General features: G+C 39.4%; 1 protein-coding gene across 1 annotated transcript in view; it reads right to left on the reverse strand.

Annotated features, from left to right (window-relative positions):
- The window catches only part of LOC117525795 (voltage-dependent T-type calcium channel subunit alpha-1I-like), a 364422-nt gene that overhangs the window by 316959 nt on the left and 30841 nt on the right, over positions 1-16622 (reverse strand). The gene's annotated exons all lie outside the window — the stretch shown is intronic.

A 16622-nucleotide genomic window follows, 5' to 3' on the forward strand; every position in this document is an offset into this window, starting at 1 on the left:
TGGCACTTAAAGCGACATTAATATTCATCACATCAACAAGGCCAACGCAGTGTGGTCTCTGCAGGGACGAGTGTCACTTTTACCAGCAATCAGGCGCTAATTTGGGTCCAGAAATAAAGACACACAAACTCACTTTTGCACAGACACACATTTAGATATTAACACATGCCAATCAATAGCTCCTGAGTTATCAGCGTGCAGATAGGAATCATAAGACGCTTGTGATAATGACAGAATAATGACTGCCATTTACTCTGGAGACTAGCATTCATTAGACTCCCTCAATTTCTCATTTGTCATTATTCTGTTATCTCCAATGTCATTTTACTCTGTGGGCTCAATTTTTTACTCCCCAAAATTAATAGTGTCATAAGAGTGAAATACCAAACTATACTCTGACTGTAAGCTGCATCCAAAACATCAATTTTATTGCCTTTGGCATAATCTCAATTAAAATCATTCTAGTGATCCTCATTTTTTAAAAATCAAATTTACTGAGTGTATGTACATTTTTATCTGCTCTGAAAGGCAAACTCCATGTCAAACGTTTGTGATCTTAAAACATCCTACTATCCAACTGGTTGAAAGGAGAGAGAAGGCAGGTGTGCTTGATTAGATCGTATTGATGTTAACAGGTTACTTCAGAGTTCAGATTTTTAAGCATTTTTTCTTTCTCTCCATCTTTTCTAATGTTTCAATGAGCAGTTTCAGAGGTCAGTGCCTTGTCAACAGAAATTAGAGATCAAACCCACAACAGTGAATGTATTTAACAGAGTATCAATCCCACCAGAGTGAAAGACGCATCTGTTAAAAAAATGCATCTTGAAGAGGAAAAACCCATATATAAGTCACACCAGTGTACGAGTCATTATTTTATGTCACACCTTGATGATTAGCCAGCGTATGCCAACCATTTTGAAAATGCTGCCATGCACTGGCATACATCTAATAAGTTATGTGTTATGTGCCGACGCGGGTTGAGGAGCGGACCTGCGTCTGACTGAACCCAGCGCTAAATAACCAGAAAGCGGTTCCAAAAACAAAACATTTATTTCCCTTTCCGTGCAATAATTGTGTACAACATAATATATAGCTTGTCTGGTGGAGTGAAGGACAGCGCGCTCTCCAGCGCCCAAAGGGATCGAAGCCCGGCGCTTCTGGACCGCCAAACACCCCCCAGGTGGACACGACAAACTGACTCTGTGAAGGATAGAAGAGGTGAGGTAAGTCAACAGCTACAACTAATATCCTTCAAAGGCACACACTATCAGCAACACATTCAGGTCTGACTTTAAGCTTTATGTAAATGAGCAGCTTCTTACAACAGGTGGAGGATCATCAGTCCGCACGCCATGGCCGTGAGAAGCGAGCTGCACAATTCTCATCAATGTTCAAATATACTGCGTAACAAAATACCAATTACTATTAACACTTATTCAGACAATCATCACCTCTGATGTGTGCTGACAGCATGTGTCCCTCACCCGTCCTCCTTCACAGGCACGATGTGTCAAACCCAGGCGCGGTCCTCAGCGTCTCACAAACGAACGTCACAAGGTCGAGTTCCCGGCAATTCTGCTTGAACCACTCATGGCTTAAATGCAGAATGCCATCTCATTATCTGCTTCAGCTGAAAGTCTTTAAGTTTGCACGTGAGCATCATCCACAGGTGCTGCAAGTCATTAGGCCTGCACGTGAACATCCTCCACAAGTGCAGCCAATGATGCTGATGAGGGTGAAGGACTCTTCTGCCAGCACCTTCTCCACAGACAAAAAACCAGTTTGCATACCACCTGGAGAGCAAAGAAAAGAAAACAACACAAAAACATCCAGCCAAACCCCCCAACACCCAACATGATGGATAAGTTTTGTATAAGTTAAGAGCATGTTGAAGCAAGCATTGTACATTGTACATTGTAATATACAAAGTATCATGAAAAATTTTGGGCAAGCACAATATTTTTGACATATGCCAGTGTTTGTCTTATACATTCTGCATATGTCGGACATAAGTTGTAGGTAAGTTATGCCATTGTTGACAAGTTTCTAGTAAGTTACTCATAAGTCAAAATACACACATTGATGCTGTCCCTTGATTGGCTCAAAGCTGTAGTCCTTATCCAAACAGATTGTTTCAAATATTAAAACCATTCACCCATGGAGTAAATATAAAGTCTTAATCTTAATTGTTTGTTTCAGTCAGATTCATCATCACAGCCTGAACGGAAACTTATCCACAAAAAGAGTCCTGATTTTGGAAAGCGATGTCTGAAAATAATTTAATTCTTTGTTGTGGCTGAAGAAATGTAACATTTTCAAGCAAGTCCCACTGTGGTTTTTCTGCTCCTGGTGTGTTTCTCAGTCTGAAACAGAGAACATCAGCTCTTTGCGCCACAACAAGATAATTAACATTTTAAAAGTTGAAAAAGTCACAGTGCCTCATTCAGTCACGTCAGCCTTACCACAGACATTAGTTGAATCCTCAGCAGTCTGCATGTGATGAAAACTAATCCCATGATCCACCAAGACAAAAACAAAATTTCTAAAATGTTAAATGACTGTTTTGCCTCTGTGTGGAGAGGAGACATTGCGTGACAGTATACGCGTGCTCGATGACGTGCTCATCAATATTTAAGTGTCGCACCTGCAACCAAAAGGTTCTGCCGTGGTGGAAATGCAAGCCAGCCAGACTTAACTGTTCTGACATGTATCCTAATCTGCAGTATGACCCAAACCACTTGGTAGAAATGGGGCTGTCGGTATACGCCGGCTAAGTCATCAAGGTGTGACAGCTGCATCATTTTTTAGACGTACAACCCCGTATGCCAGCTTTTTTACAACAGTATGCATCGGCTGGCTAAATCATCAAGGTGTGCCAAGGCCCTTAGTTTTTTCTGTATTATCAGGACAATTTTTGTGCATTGTTGTCATGTACTATATTATTGCATTTATTCTTTTATTATTGGAGCTTGTTTTGTGCTTTGATTCCTTGGAAAGACCAAAGTAGTCATTATGTAGTGTTACTTAGTTTAGTTTAATCTCATAACTATTTTGGGTAACTTGGAGCATGAAATGGACCGGGGCTGCATTAATGGACATTGTACCAGACTGTTGTTGTAAAGAAAGAACTAAGGAAGAAGGCGAGGCTCAATTTACCAGTTGAGTTATGCTCCAATCTTCACCTATGGTCATGAACTTTGGGTAATTACCAAAAAATAAGGTCACGGATACAAGACATGAAAATGAGATTTCTTTGTCAGTTATTTGAGCTTACCCTCTGCGACAGGGTGAGAAACTCTGTCTGGGATGAACTCAGAGTAGAGCAGCTTCTTCTTTGCATTGGACAAAGCCAGCTGAGGTGGAATGAGCATCTGGTCAAGAAGCTCCCTGATCATCTTTCAGGCAAGTCCAACTGGGAGGAGACCCAGGACATACTGGAAGGGTTATATTTCCCATCTCGTTCGGAACACCTCAGCATCTCACAGGAAGTGGTAGAGGACTTGACCAAGGATAGGGGAGTGTGGGATCTGTGAGGACTTACACTCTGGAAAATTAATTAATTTTCTTCACCCACTTACTCCAAACAAAGGTCACAGGGAAGCTGGAGCCTATCCCAGTTGCCATGGGGCAAGAGGTGAGGTACATGCTGGACAGGACATCAGTTTATTGCACGACCACATATAGACAGACAAATACCTTCACACTCACACCTACGGAAAATTTTGTATTTCCAATTTACCTAACCTGCATGTCTTTGGAAGTGGGCAAAAGCTAAAGTACCCAACAGGAACCCACTTGAGAATGAGGAGAACATGCAAACTCAACACAGAAAGGACCAGGTGGGACGCAATCACAGGACCTTTCTGCCTTGAGGCAATCGTACTAAGCACTAATCCACCATGCTGCCCGCTCTGGAAAATAAACACCAAGTGTACTATATACAAGTTAATGCCATTTTTTTTTATTGTTATTAATCTGTTCCTCCAAAACAAGAAGATCAAATAACCTGCAGGTGCCCCTAAGGCACTGTATTAAATAAAGCTCACTCAGCTCCTGATGAACCTACAGGAACACAAAAATCTTCAGCTGAACACAGTCCATCCGTACTCTATTAATAACATCCAACTGACACCTCAACAAAATATTAACATCATCACAGAAGTAATGACACATTTCTCCTCATAAATGGTCAAAATATTATACAACCAATTCCAATGAAGTTGGGACATTGTGTGAAATATAAATAAAACAGAATAGAATAATTTGCAAATCCTCTTCAACCTATATTCAGCTGAATACACCACAAAGACAAGATATTTAATGTTCAAACTGATAGACTTTTTTGTTTTGGGGCAAATATTTGCACATTTTGAAATGGATGTCTGCAGCACATTTCAAAAAACTGGGACAGGAACAACAAAACACTGAGAAAGTTGATGAATGCTCAATGAACACCTGTTTTGAACATTGCACATCTGAACAGGTTAACTGGAAACAGGTGAGTGTCATTATTGGGTATAAAAGTACCATACCCAAAAGAGTCAGCCGTTCACAAGCAGAGATGGGGTGAGGATCACCACTTTGTGAACAACTGCATGAAAAAAAATAGTTCAACAGTTTAAGAACAATGTTTCTCAATGTTCAATTGCAAGGAATTTAGGGATTCCATCATCTAGAGTCCATAATATAATGAGAAGATTCAGAGAATCTGGAGAACATTCTACACGTAAACGGCAAGGCCAAAAACCAATATTGAATACCTTTGATCCCTCAGGCGGCACAGCATTAAAACCAAATATCATTGTGTAAAGGATTACCACGTGGGCTCAGGAACACTTCAGAAAACCTTTGTTAGTTAACACAGTTCATCGCTACATCTACAAGTGCAAGTTAAAACTCTACCATGCAAAGAGAAAGCTATATATCAACATCCAGAAACACCGCCGCCTTCTCGTAGTTGAAGGCTGTCTGTTACTTTGAAATAAAAACAATTCATTTTTTCTAGACAACACAAATTTTGATCATATTGCCAATATTATATTATGAATTCCCTATTTAAAGGATAATAAATAAAATCCTAGTGGTGACAAAAATTCTTTTATGACTTAAATCTTAAAAAGCTCAGTGGGGGTATACTTTAAACATATAACTAGAAGACAGAAAGCAGCATAACTGGTTCATATTCTTGGCATCTTTTCATTGTCCAACAAAACCTGAATTTTCCCACTGTTTTGAAGGAAGTAGACACTGCCAAATTGTGTCAAAATATAGGTTCTGTTTAACTCATTCAGATAATGTTGTGTGTAGCAGCCTTGAATCTGGTGCAACAAAGACAAGATATTTAATGTTCAAACTGATAAACTTTATTGTTTTTCTGCAAATATTTGCTCATTTTGAAATGGATGCCTGCAACACATTTCAAAAAAAGCTGCAACAGTTGTATGTTTACCACTGTGTTACATCACCTTTCCTTCTAACAACACTCAATAAGCATTTTGGAACTGAGGACACTCATGATTGGGTATAAAAGGAGCATCCCCAAAAGTCGTTCACAAGCAAAAATGGGGTGAGGATCAGCAATTTGTGAATAACTGGATGAAAAAATAGTCCAAAAGTTTAAGAACAATGTTTCTCAATGTTCAATTGCAAGGAATTTAGGGATTCCATTATCTACAGTCCATAATATAATGAGAAGATTCAGAGAATCTGGAAACAAGGCCGAAAACCAACACTGAATGCCCGTGACCTTCAATCCCTCAGGTGGCACTGCATTAAAAACCAACATCATTGTGTAAAGGATATTACCGTGTGGGCTCAGGAACACTTCAGACAACCATTGTCAGTTAACACAGTTCGTTGCTAAATCTACAAGTGCAAGTTAAAATTCTACCATGCAAAGAGAAAGCTATATATCAACAACATCATTCGTTTTTGTCTGTCTTCGTGTTGTTTTGGTGGTCGGTCCCTCCTGATAGAAGTTGTCAGTCGGCTTTGAGTAGGATCTTGTAGGGTGACCGGGAAGGGCGGATGGGGGTCACACACGCACACCACATTCATTCACGCACTACATACCTTCGGTCCTGCAAGAATAAATTGCATATATGTGTATTAATGTTCATAAATGGTTCTACCAGTGTGGCATTTACCATTACTATATATGCAGACAGGGGAAAAAAAAATCTACCATGCAAAGTGAAAGCCACACATCAACAACATCCAGAAATGCCGCTGCCTTCTCTGGGCCCGAGCTCATTTGAAATGGACACACGCAAAGTGGAAAAGTGTGCTGTGGTCTGATGAGTCCACATTTCGAATTGTTTTTGGAAATCACGGACGTCGTGTCCTCCAGACAAAAGAGGAAACAGACCATCCAGACTGTTACCAGCGCAAAGTTCAAAAGCCAGCATCTGTGATTGTATGGGGGTGCGTTAGTGCCCATGAGATGGGCAACTTACACATCTGTGATGGCACCATCAGTGCTGAAAGGTACATACAGGTTTAAGAGCAACACATGCTGCCATCTAAGCAGCGTCTTTTTCAGGGACGTCCCTGCTTATTTCAGCAAGACAATGCCAAGCCACATTCTGCACGTGTTACAACAGCGTGGCTTCGTAGTAAAAGAGTACGGGTACTAGACTGGTCTGCCTGCAGTCCAGACCTGTCACCCACTAAAAATGTGTGGTACATTATGAAGCGCAAATATGACAACAGAGACCCCGGACTGTTGAACAACTGAAGTCGTACATCAAGCAAGAATGGGAAAGAATTCGACCTACAAAGCTTCAACAATTAGTGTCCTCAGTTCCCCAATGCTTATTCAGTGTTGTTAGAAGGAAAGGTGATGTAACACAGTGGTAACATACCACTGACCCAGCTTTTTTGAAATGTGTTGCAGGCATCCATTTCAAAGTGAACAAATATCTGCACAAAAACAAAGTTTAGCAGTTTGAACATTAAACATCTTGTCTTTGTGGTATATTCAATTGAATATAGGTTGATGAGGATTTGGAAATCATTGTATTCTGTTTTTATTTACATTTTACACAATGTCCCATCTTCATTGGAATTGGGATTGTAGATTAAACCACAACAGGACTGGAAACTCAGACAGACAAAAGTGATCCACGAAAAAGTGGTAACAAAAGTAAAATTAAACACTTCAAAATATTGTGGACAATTAATATCAAGTGAGCTGGCTTTATTAGACCTATGCATTCTAGATGGCTCTAGCTCAGGGCTGCCCTGATGAGTTCCTGGAGGGCAGCTGCCCTGCATGATTTATCACTCTCCCTGCTCCACTCACACCTAATTAACGCTGACAGATGTGCTCACTCAGTTAGAAGCTGGGAATCAACAATTAAATCATCAGATAACAACATACAGGACAGGTACCCCCCAAAAACTGATTTTAGTAATTCCTGTCCCAGGGTCTTGGGATGTAAATCATCATCTGATCTCTACAAGATGTTTGTGCATTTTTATGTCAAGGTTCAAATTATTGAGTAAGACAGTGAGACGTGTTCTCTTAGAAGATGATGAATCGTAACTGAGGTGTTTGCTATATTTAAAGATCGTTGTAGAACAGTTGTACCTTTAGCATTTTCTTAAACTCTGCCCTGGGGTTCCCTTACGGCAAACACGACTAGAATCACTCTTACAAACCTCTTCAAACTAAAAATGTGTTTCCCAAAGGCCCAAACTAAAAAGCCTCATTATAATGATTGGTTTTGTTATAAAAGCATAAGAATGTTTTCAGAGGTCCCAGAACCCACTGAAGGAACAAAAACTACATTATCAGCGAGTTGTTTTAGTTAATTTTGAGCCTAAACCTCTATGAAGACCACTGATGATCTGAGGTGGTCTATAATAATTTTTATTTGGCAAGATGTCACTGCTCCCCATGCTATTTGTTGGAATGTTTTCCAACAAATGCAATATTACACTCCTCTGCTGTTCGATCTCTGCCTCGCTCAGAGACATATCCTGCACCACCTCTGACAGCAGCTCCACAGCTTTAGGCAGGTCTTTGGCAAGCGTTTTCATGTAGAATGCACTACATGTTATTCCTTGTGCTTTTATTTTGATAACTAGTAGTGGCTTTACTCCCTGTTACCAGTGTGTCCGGCTTCATATGCACCCTGACTTCCTTTTTTAATTGTTTCACGGAAGATTTAACCATCACATTTCCTTCATTTAAGTACCAGACTCTCACAATTTTATGCCTTCTCTGGTGTTTGCACCAAAAGCTGACCTAAGCCAATTCGACCTATTTCTTGACATTTGCTTCCCCTTTCTTACACTGACATGTTTGTTAGCAGTGTTTTTATCCACTGCCTGCCTGTTAAGCCAGATTGCTTGCTAGCTGCTTCGCATATGGACACTTTTGCTGAAAAGACTGCTGTTCTGTGTACTGGACAATTGCCTGTATCTTTGACCATTCAACTCCTCTGCTTACTCCTGGATGACTTTTGTGCATAGAATTGCTGTGCTGTGCTTTTTGACTGATCCATGTGCTTCTTGGCAGAATAAACAACTTTTACCCAACACCAGTAAGTTGCACTGCAGCTTGAGAACTGCACAAGAAGGATAGCTAGAGCGATGTATCATCAGCATAGAAATTGAATTAAAAAAATAAACATGAGAGCAGATGATAGCATAACTTTTATACTGGCCATTGATGATTTATGTGATGGCTTAAAGTTTAGGGAAATGGCCTTGTGATGAGAGCCCTAAAGGTTCAGTCCCCTGACTAAACAAGTACTATTGTGCAAGGACCTTAAGCCCCAAGTTGCTCCCAGCATACAAATGGAAACTTTGATGGCAGTAGATTGACGTGCTAGTGCATGTCGGAGAAGTGCAACACAAATCTAATTAATTTGCTTAAAGGAATCCACTGGATGTTGATGTAATATAACATATCCAGCAAGTTGTCATCAAAGCTATTTTGACTGAAAGGGTAAAAATAACACCATTACCTTGAGAAAACTCCAATAGGCAGATTATGCTGTTCTTCAGGTAAGCAATGTAAAATGAATATTTGTATGCCTCATGTCTCTATTTCTGCAGATTTTACCTTCAGCTGCCACCAAAGAAATCCAGAAAATTAAACCATCAAGTCCATGTGATGTGTTCGATGGCTCTCAGACATATCATAAAGTGATCTCATTTGTTCATGTTATCACCTAACTTCTAACTGCTGGAAGAAGTCCTACTTACACATGGAGCAGAACTGTTAAGTGGGCAAAGGTTGGCTATTAAAATGAATCACACCTTCTGCCTGTGAACAAACTGTCTGCTCAATGAAACAGCGTCTGACAAGGTAATGACAAAAGACGGTGAAAGAATTGTGCAGAATGTATTATCTCATTATAGCCATTCCAGAGCTCTGTTTTCATACTGGAAATGAGACTCAAAATGATGGAATTTATATTTCAAAACTACATTATAATGTTGTTGAACAGAGCCCTTAAAAAAAAAAACAATCTTATACTAAAACAGCACAGTATATGAAAAGAGAGGATGACATTTTTCATAAATTAAAGAGATTTTTTTTCATAACAAGTTCCTCATTTTCTGAAACTGAAGTAATTAACTTGTGACCTCATCAAAATCTTCATCTGGGAGAAATTTTTGTTACTTTCGGGGTTGAATATAAAGATAAAGAGACTGCATTTATATAACACTTTTCCATCCAAATCAGAAGCTCAGAGCACTTTACAGTGATGCCATCCATTTTTACACACACACACACTGATGCGAGCCATTCAAATGCAGACTGGATGTAACTTGGGGATTGAAGACTTTGCCCACAATCCCTTACTGATGACGCAGATTTAACCAGAGAATATGTTGGTCTCAGGCCCATTGCTTTAACCACGAGACCTGGCTGCAAGAAGCAATAATAATTTTTATAGCATTTCACACAATGCTTCCCAAATTAAAAATGAAATGCAGTAAAATGGCATACATAATACACAGTCATTCCAAAACATAATGCAATGCTGAAATACCCTCGGCCGCATGAGCATGGTCTTCTTTATTAGTTGCAGTTGTCTAATTGGTAATATATATATATATATATATATATATATATATATATATATATATATATATATATATATATATATATATATACATACACACACACACACACACACATTTTTTTTGTATACATTGTTTATCAAGATCCTATTGTTTTAAGCCCTGGTCCCACCGAATAATGAACAATGAATAACGAGCCATGTAGCATGTTTTTTTTTTTCCTTTTTTTGGTATGAGTTGAGTTATTCAACAAATGTTGGAGAACAGTGGCTGTTGGATGCACAATATTTGGTTAATGAGGCTCATTTCTGAGCATGGCGCTAATTTCAAGAATTTCAAAATTTAGTAAAAACAGCGTGGGGCAGTTTGAGTACAGGATACTACAAGGACAAACAAGGATGTTAGTGACGAGCATGAGGCTGTTAGAAGCCCATTATCTGAGTACCTGGCGGCTATGAAGACAGGAGAGGCTATTTTGGCTCTGCACTCTCACGCACTTCGTCGTGACAATCCCACCAGCTTTGTTCGGCTGGATGCCGTGCTTTGCGCACTGGACATCATTTTCTCTCAGAAAACACCTGTTGAAAAGCAAGCAGCTGAGGACAAAACTTACACTGTTGTGTTTTCATGAGTGGCTTCATATTGGTAGCAGTTTTTCAATCCTTTGAGAAATGAATGTGTAAGTTTCAATTTTTTTTAATAATAGTAAAAGTTTTTAATAGAGATATTTAATAGAGAATTTTAAAATATTTTATTTTATTTTTTAAATATCTATTTAAAATTCAGTTAAATTATGTGATACATAATTTTCTAAAACGCCAAAGGGTGGGATGAGATTTTTCAAAGTGAGATTTTTCAAAGTGAGAGTAATATTATGCAATAGTAGGTGGCTGTGGACAGCTGGGTACAAAATGCAATAACCAACCAACTAACCAGTAACCAATCTTTCTGATTCTCCCCTGCAACATGAATCTTCTGAAAAGCATGTGACATTCTTCAGCAGAAGACAGTTTTTAGATGTGAACATCTACATTTTACCTTTGTGGAAAGTGGGGGTATAGTGTTGCGTGCACAATAGTAATAGTGGTAACCGGATGGATATTCAGGCCAAAAATCAGCAATGGAAGACAATCCGTAGAGAGAGATCAAAGGTATGGGGGAGGAATCCTTCATAATTTAAAGTGGACGATACATAGAGATCTGAACCTGCTAAGCCACAACCATTTCCAAATCATCAAATTAATCTCAGCCTTGAATACTGAACTAATAAACCATCACTCTTGGATGTACGTTACAGCATGGAAGCTTTAGGATATACTAAATATGGGCTCTCCAAAGTTATGACTGAGCTCCCCCCCAAACATACAAACACACATTTTCCCCTCAATCCAAGACCTGATTAACTAAATGAGGTGTGTTCAGCCAGTTAGGAGCTTTTTTAAGCAACTTCATTTACTCTTTTGCAAAGCCAGCAGCTCATTTGCATTTTCAAGTGCATTTCTCCACACTGAGAAGAAATTCTCTAAACTCATTTGTTGTAGCAGAAAACAATAACAACCCCTTTCAAATATATGGGTGATTCTTAGACTACGGGCACTTATTATGTCCTCTGATCATATTGTATGAAAAACAGAAAAAAGGGGAAATTTCACACTTTTATAGTTATCTTTACAATGAAAGTGTGTTAAGAAATTTGTTCTAGTAGTCTATGATGACTTTTTCACCTTTTTTCAGCATCATTATATGCAAATATTGCCGTTTTGTGCTTGTCCCACACCCAGACTTTTGATCTTCAATGATAAAAATGAATGGTAAAGAAACGTTTTTTTCTAATGTTTTAAAATATCTCTGAATAAAATATCAGTAAAATAATCAAAACATAATTGGGGTATTCAATGTCATACAACTGTTGTGATTTTTTTAAACAAAATGTAGTTGTCCCACACTATTGCCGTAATTTCCACCACAACATGTAATGTCCCTTTAAACAGTTTGTATGAAAGATTGTTTGGGTAGTTTCTATGGAGATAAACAGTGACATCAGAGCACATGTATATAGCGCCAAATCACAACAAACAGTTGCCCCAAGGTGCTTTATATTGTAAGGCAATGGTGTGGTGGAAATTACATTTACAAGGCCAATAGTGCCCGTAGTTAAAGAATCACCCATAACTAGAAGACAGAAAGCAGCATAACTGGTTCATATTCTTGGCATATTTTCATTGCCCAACAAAACCTGAATTTTCCCACTGTTTTGAAGGACGTAGACACTGCCAAATTGTGTCTGCAAAATATAGGTTCTATTTAACTCACTCTGATAATGTTGTGTGTAGCAGCCTTGAATCTGGTGCAACAAATACAACCCCAATAACAATGAAGTTGGGACGTTGTGTAAAATGTAAATCAAACGGAATACAATGATTTGCAAATCCTCTTCAACCTATATTCAATTGAATACACCACAAAGACAAGATATTTAATGTTCAAACTGATAAACTTCATTGTTTTTCTGCAAATATTTGCTCATTTTGAAATGGATGCCTGCAACACGTTTCAAAAAAAGCTGCGACAGTTGTATGTTTACCACTGTGTTACATCACCTTTCCTTCTAACAACATTCAATAAGCATTTTGGAACTGAGGACACTCATGATTGGGTATAAAAGGAGCATCCCCAAAAGTCTCAGACGTTCACAAGCAAAAATGGGGTGAGGATCAGCAATTTGTGAATAACTGGATGAAAAAATAGTCCAACAGTTTAACAACGTTTCTCAATGTTCAATTGCAAGGAATTTAGGGATTCCATCATCTACAGTCCATAATATAATGAGAAGATTCAGAGAATCTGGAAACAAGGCCGAAAACCAACATTGAATGCCCGTGACCTTCAATCCCTCAGGTGGCACTGCATAAAACACCAACATCATTTTGTAAAGGATCTTACCGCGTGGGCTCAGGAACACTTCAGACAACCATTGTCAGTTAACACAGTTCGTTGCTAAATCTACAAGTGCAAGTTAAAATTCTACCATGCAAAGAAAAAGCTATATATCAACAACATCATTCGTTTTTGTCTGTCTTCGTGTTGTTTTGGTGGTCGGTCCCTCCTGATAGAAGTTGTCAGTCGGCTTTGAGTAGGATCTTGTAGGGTGACCGGGAAGGGCGGATGGGGGTCACACACGCACACCACATTCATTCACGCACTACATACCTTCTGTCCTGCAAGAATAAATTGCATATATGTGTATTAATGTTCATAAATGGTTCTACCAGTGTGGCATTTACCATTACTATATATGCAGACAGGGGAAAAAAACAAAAATTCTACCATACAAAAGTGAAAGCCACACATCAACAACATCCAGAAATGCCGCTGCCTTCTCTGGGCCCCAGCTCATTTGAAATGGACAGACGCAAAGTGGAAAAGTGTGCTGTGGTCTGATGAGTCCACATTTCGATTTGTTTTCGGAAATCACGGACATCGTGTCCTCCGGACAAAAGAGGAAAAAGACCATCCAGACTGTTACCAGCGCAAAGTTCAAAAGCCAGCATCTGTGATGGTATGGAGGTGCGTTAGTGCCCATGAGATGGGCAACTTACACATCTCTGATGGCACCATCAGTGCTGAAAGGTACATACAGGTTTAAGAGCAACACATGCTGCCATCTAAGCAACGTCTTTTTCAGGGACGTCCCTGCTTATTTCAGCAAGACAATGCCAAGCCACATTCTGCACGTGTTACAACAGCGTGGCTTCGTAGTAAAAGAGTACGGGTACTAGACTGGTCTGCCTGCAGTTCAGACCTGTCACCCACTAAAAATGTGTGGTACATTATGAAGCGCAAAATATGACAACAGAGACCCCGGACTGTTGAACAACTGAAGTCGTACATCAAGCAAGAATGGGAAAGAATTCCACCTACAAAGCTTCAACAATTCGTGTCCTCAGTTCCCAAATGCTTATTGAGTGTTGTTAGAAGGAAAGGTGATGTAACACAGTGATAAACATACCACTGTCCCAGCTTTTTTGAAATGTGTTGCAGGCATCCATTTCAAAATGAGCAAATATTTGCACAAAACAATAAAGTTTATCAGTTTGAACATTAAATATCTTGTCTTTGTGGTGTATTCAATTGAATATAGGGGTGATTCTTAGACTACGGGCACTTATTATGTCCTTTGATCATGTTGTATGAAAAACAGAAAAAAGGGGAAATTTCACACTTTACAATGAAAGTGTGTTAAGAAATTTGTTCTAGTAGTCTATGATGACTTTCACCTTTTTTCAGCATCATTATATGCAAATATTGCCGTTTTGTGCTTGTCGCATACTGTTGTGATTTTTTTTTAACAAAATGTAGTTGTCCCACACTATTGCTGTAATTTCCACCACAACATGTAATGTCCCTTTAAACAGTTTGTATGAAAGATTGTTTGGGTAGTTTCTATGGAGATAAACAGTGACATCAGAGCACATGTATATAGCGCCAAATCACAACAAACAGTTGCCCCAAGGTGCTTTATATTGTAAGGCAATGGTGTGGTGGAAATTACATTTACAAGGCCAATAGTGCCCGTAGTTAAAGAATCACCCATAGATTGAAGAGGATTTGAAAATCATTGCATTCTGTTATTTACATTTTACACAATGTTCCAACTTCATTGGAATTGGGGTTGTATCTTAACTAATCAAGTTTGTTGTTAAAGCCTTTTTTTTTTAATCCCACTCCATGCCACCAAGGGGCACACTCATTCATCTTCAGCCACTTACTCCAGTTGAGGGCCATGGGGGGGTCTATCCCAGCAGTCGTAGGGCGTGTGGTGGAGGTTCACCCTAGATAGTTCACCAGTCTGTCGCAGGGCCACATATAGACAGACAAACACACTCACACCTACAGACAATTTAAAAATTTTCCAATCCACCGAACTTGCATGTCTTTTCAACATGAACACGGGGAGAACATGCAAACTCCACACAGAAAGGCCACAGTTGAGAATTGATACCATGACCTTCTTGCTGTGAGGCAACTGTGCTAACCACTGAGCCACTGTGCTGCCTTTGTTAAGAACATTATTATTACTTAACTATATTAATGATATACACAGTTGGTTGGAGTACCACATGACTGCTTACATAACCACTGAATTATACTGAGGCATTTATTCATGCACAACAGATTGCAAACATTCTGTATACTGATTATCTGTATTCTTTTTTTTTTTTACTTCAGCTGTTCAATTGTTTGGTTTTGCTGCATATTTTGGATGCAGAATTTGAACATTCTTGAGTGTCTATTCTCTACATGCTGACGTATGATCGCTGCCACGCTCATTCATGCATAAGTGGCTGCATCAGCGCACAGTTCAAATGGAGAGGCAGAAAACAAAAGAGAATGAGTGAGCAAAACAAAAAGTGTAAGAGCAAGTGAAATAACGCAGAAAGAGAAGATATGTTTGAGGAAATTAGCACATTTTGGACTCCGCTGCAGTTTTAGTAACCTCACTGTTGGGAAGGTGTCGTGACACGGACCCACAACAGGGGGCGTTAATGAACGGACAATGAGTACGCACACTCAGTAATCCCACAGTCTGTGTTCAGTTAGGAGGGAGAACCTCCACCTCCAATCACACACTCGTACAGCTCCTTGTGAAACCACTTTTCTGGTTGGGGTGTGAGGCGAAGCCATCGCAGTCCACACCAAAGGCCAATACAGCAGACAAGGACACGTCACAGGAAAACGGCTGTAAATGAGATCAGACTCTTGTTCAGTTTAAGCAGAGAAATTACCTGTATGGTAGATGATTTCTCGGCGAGGAGGTGGAGTTGCAGTCCGGCCTTTATGGTGATGGTGATGGGTTGAATGAGTGACAGCTGGTGCTGATGAAGAGCGACAGCTGTCACTCCCAGTGGCTCCAGCGCCCTCTCGTGCTTGAAGCCCGCACTCCAAGCAGGGCGCCATCTGGTGGTGGTGGGCCAGCAGTACCTCCTCTTCAGCGGCCCGCACAACACTCACCATCATACAGCTTCATGTAGGATAATAATAAAAAAAAAGCATAAAAGTATTATTGATATGAGACATAAAATTTTTAATCTAAGGAGAGTTATTGAACCAAAACAACTTTTTTTAAACAGATTTTAGCCATTTGTCATATCCTATGACGTCAATCTCAGAATTGTGCTTAAATTATTTTCGCATAAGTCAACGTTATTGGAGTTAAACATCAAAATATTGATTTTCACTACAGTGTCCACCAAAAATGGCACACATGGAGGTTTTGGAATTCCCTGGCAAGATCAAGTTATGGTCAAGGATTGTGATTTGTACCAAGCATGTCACAGCTATGGACTTGGGTTCCAGAACTGCTCAACAATGCCAAATGTGTCAAAGCTTAGTCACTGGAGTCAAGGTCATGTCTGCCTCTCTGCTGGTTGAGCTACCTTTCCCGGGTCCTTTGCTGATTTTGAACAAACTTGGTATGTCAGTGAATGTTGACCATGAACTTGCAGGTAAAAAAAAAATGGCAAAGGTCAAGAAATTGGATTCTCCTCCTAGTTTAGAACATATGTGGTTCATGCATAGAT

Source organism: Thalassophryne amazonica, chromosome 15, assembly GCF_902500255.1.
Source record: "Thalassophryne amazonica chromosome 15, fThaAma1.1, whole genome shotgun sequence".
Classification (NCBI taxonomy): domain Eukaryota; kingdom Metazoa; phylum Chordata; class Actinopteri; order Batrachoidiformes; family Batrachoididae; genus Thalassophryne; species Thalassophryne amazonica.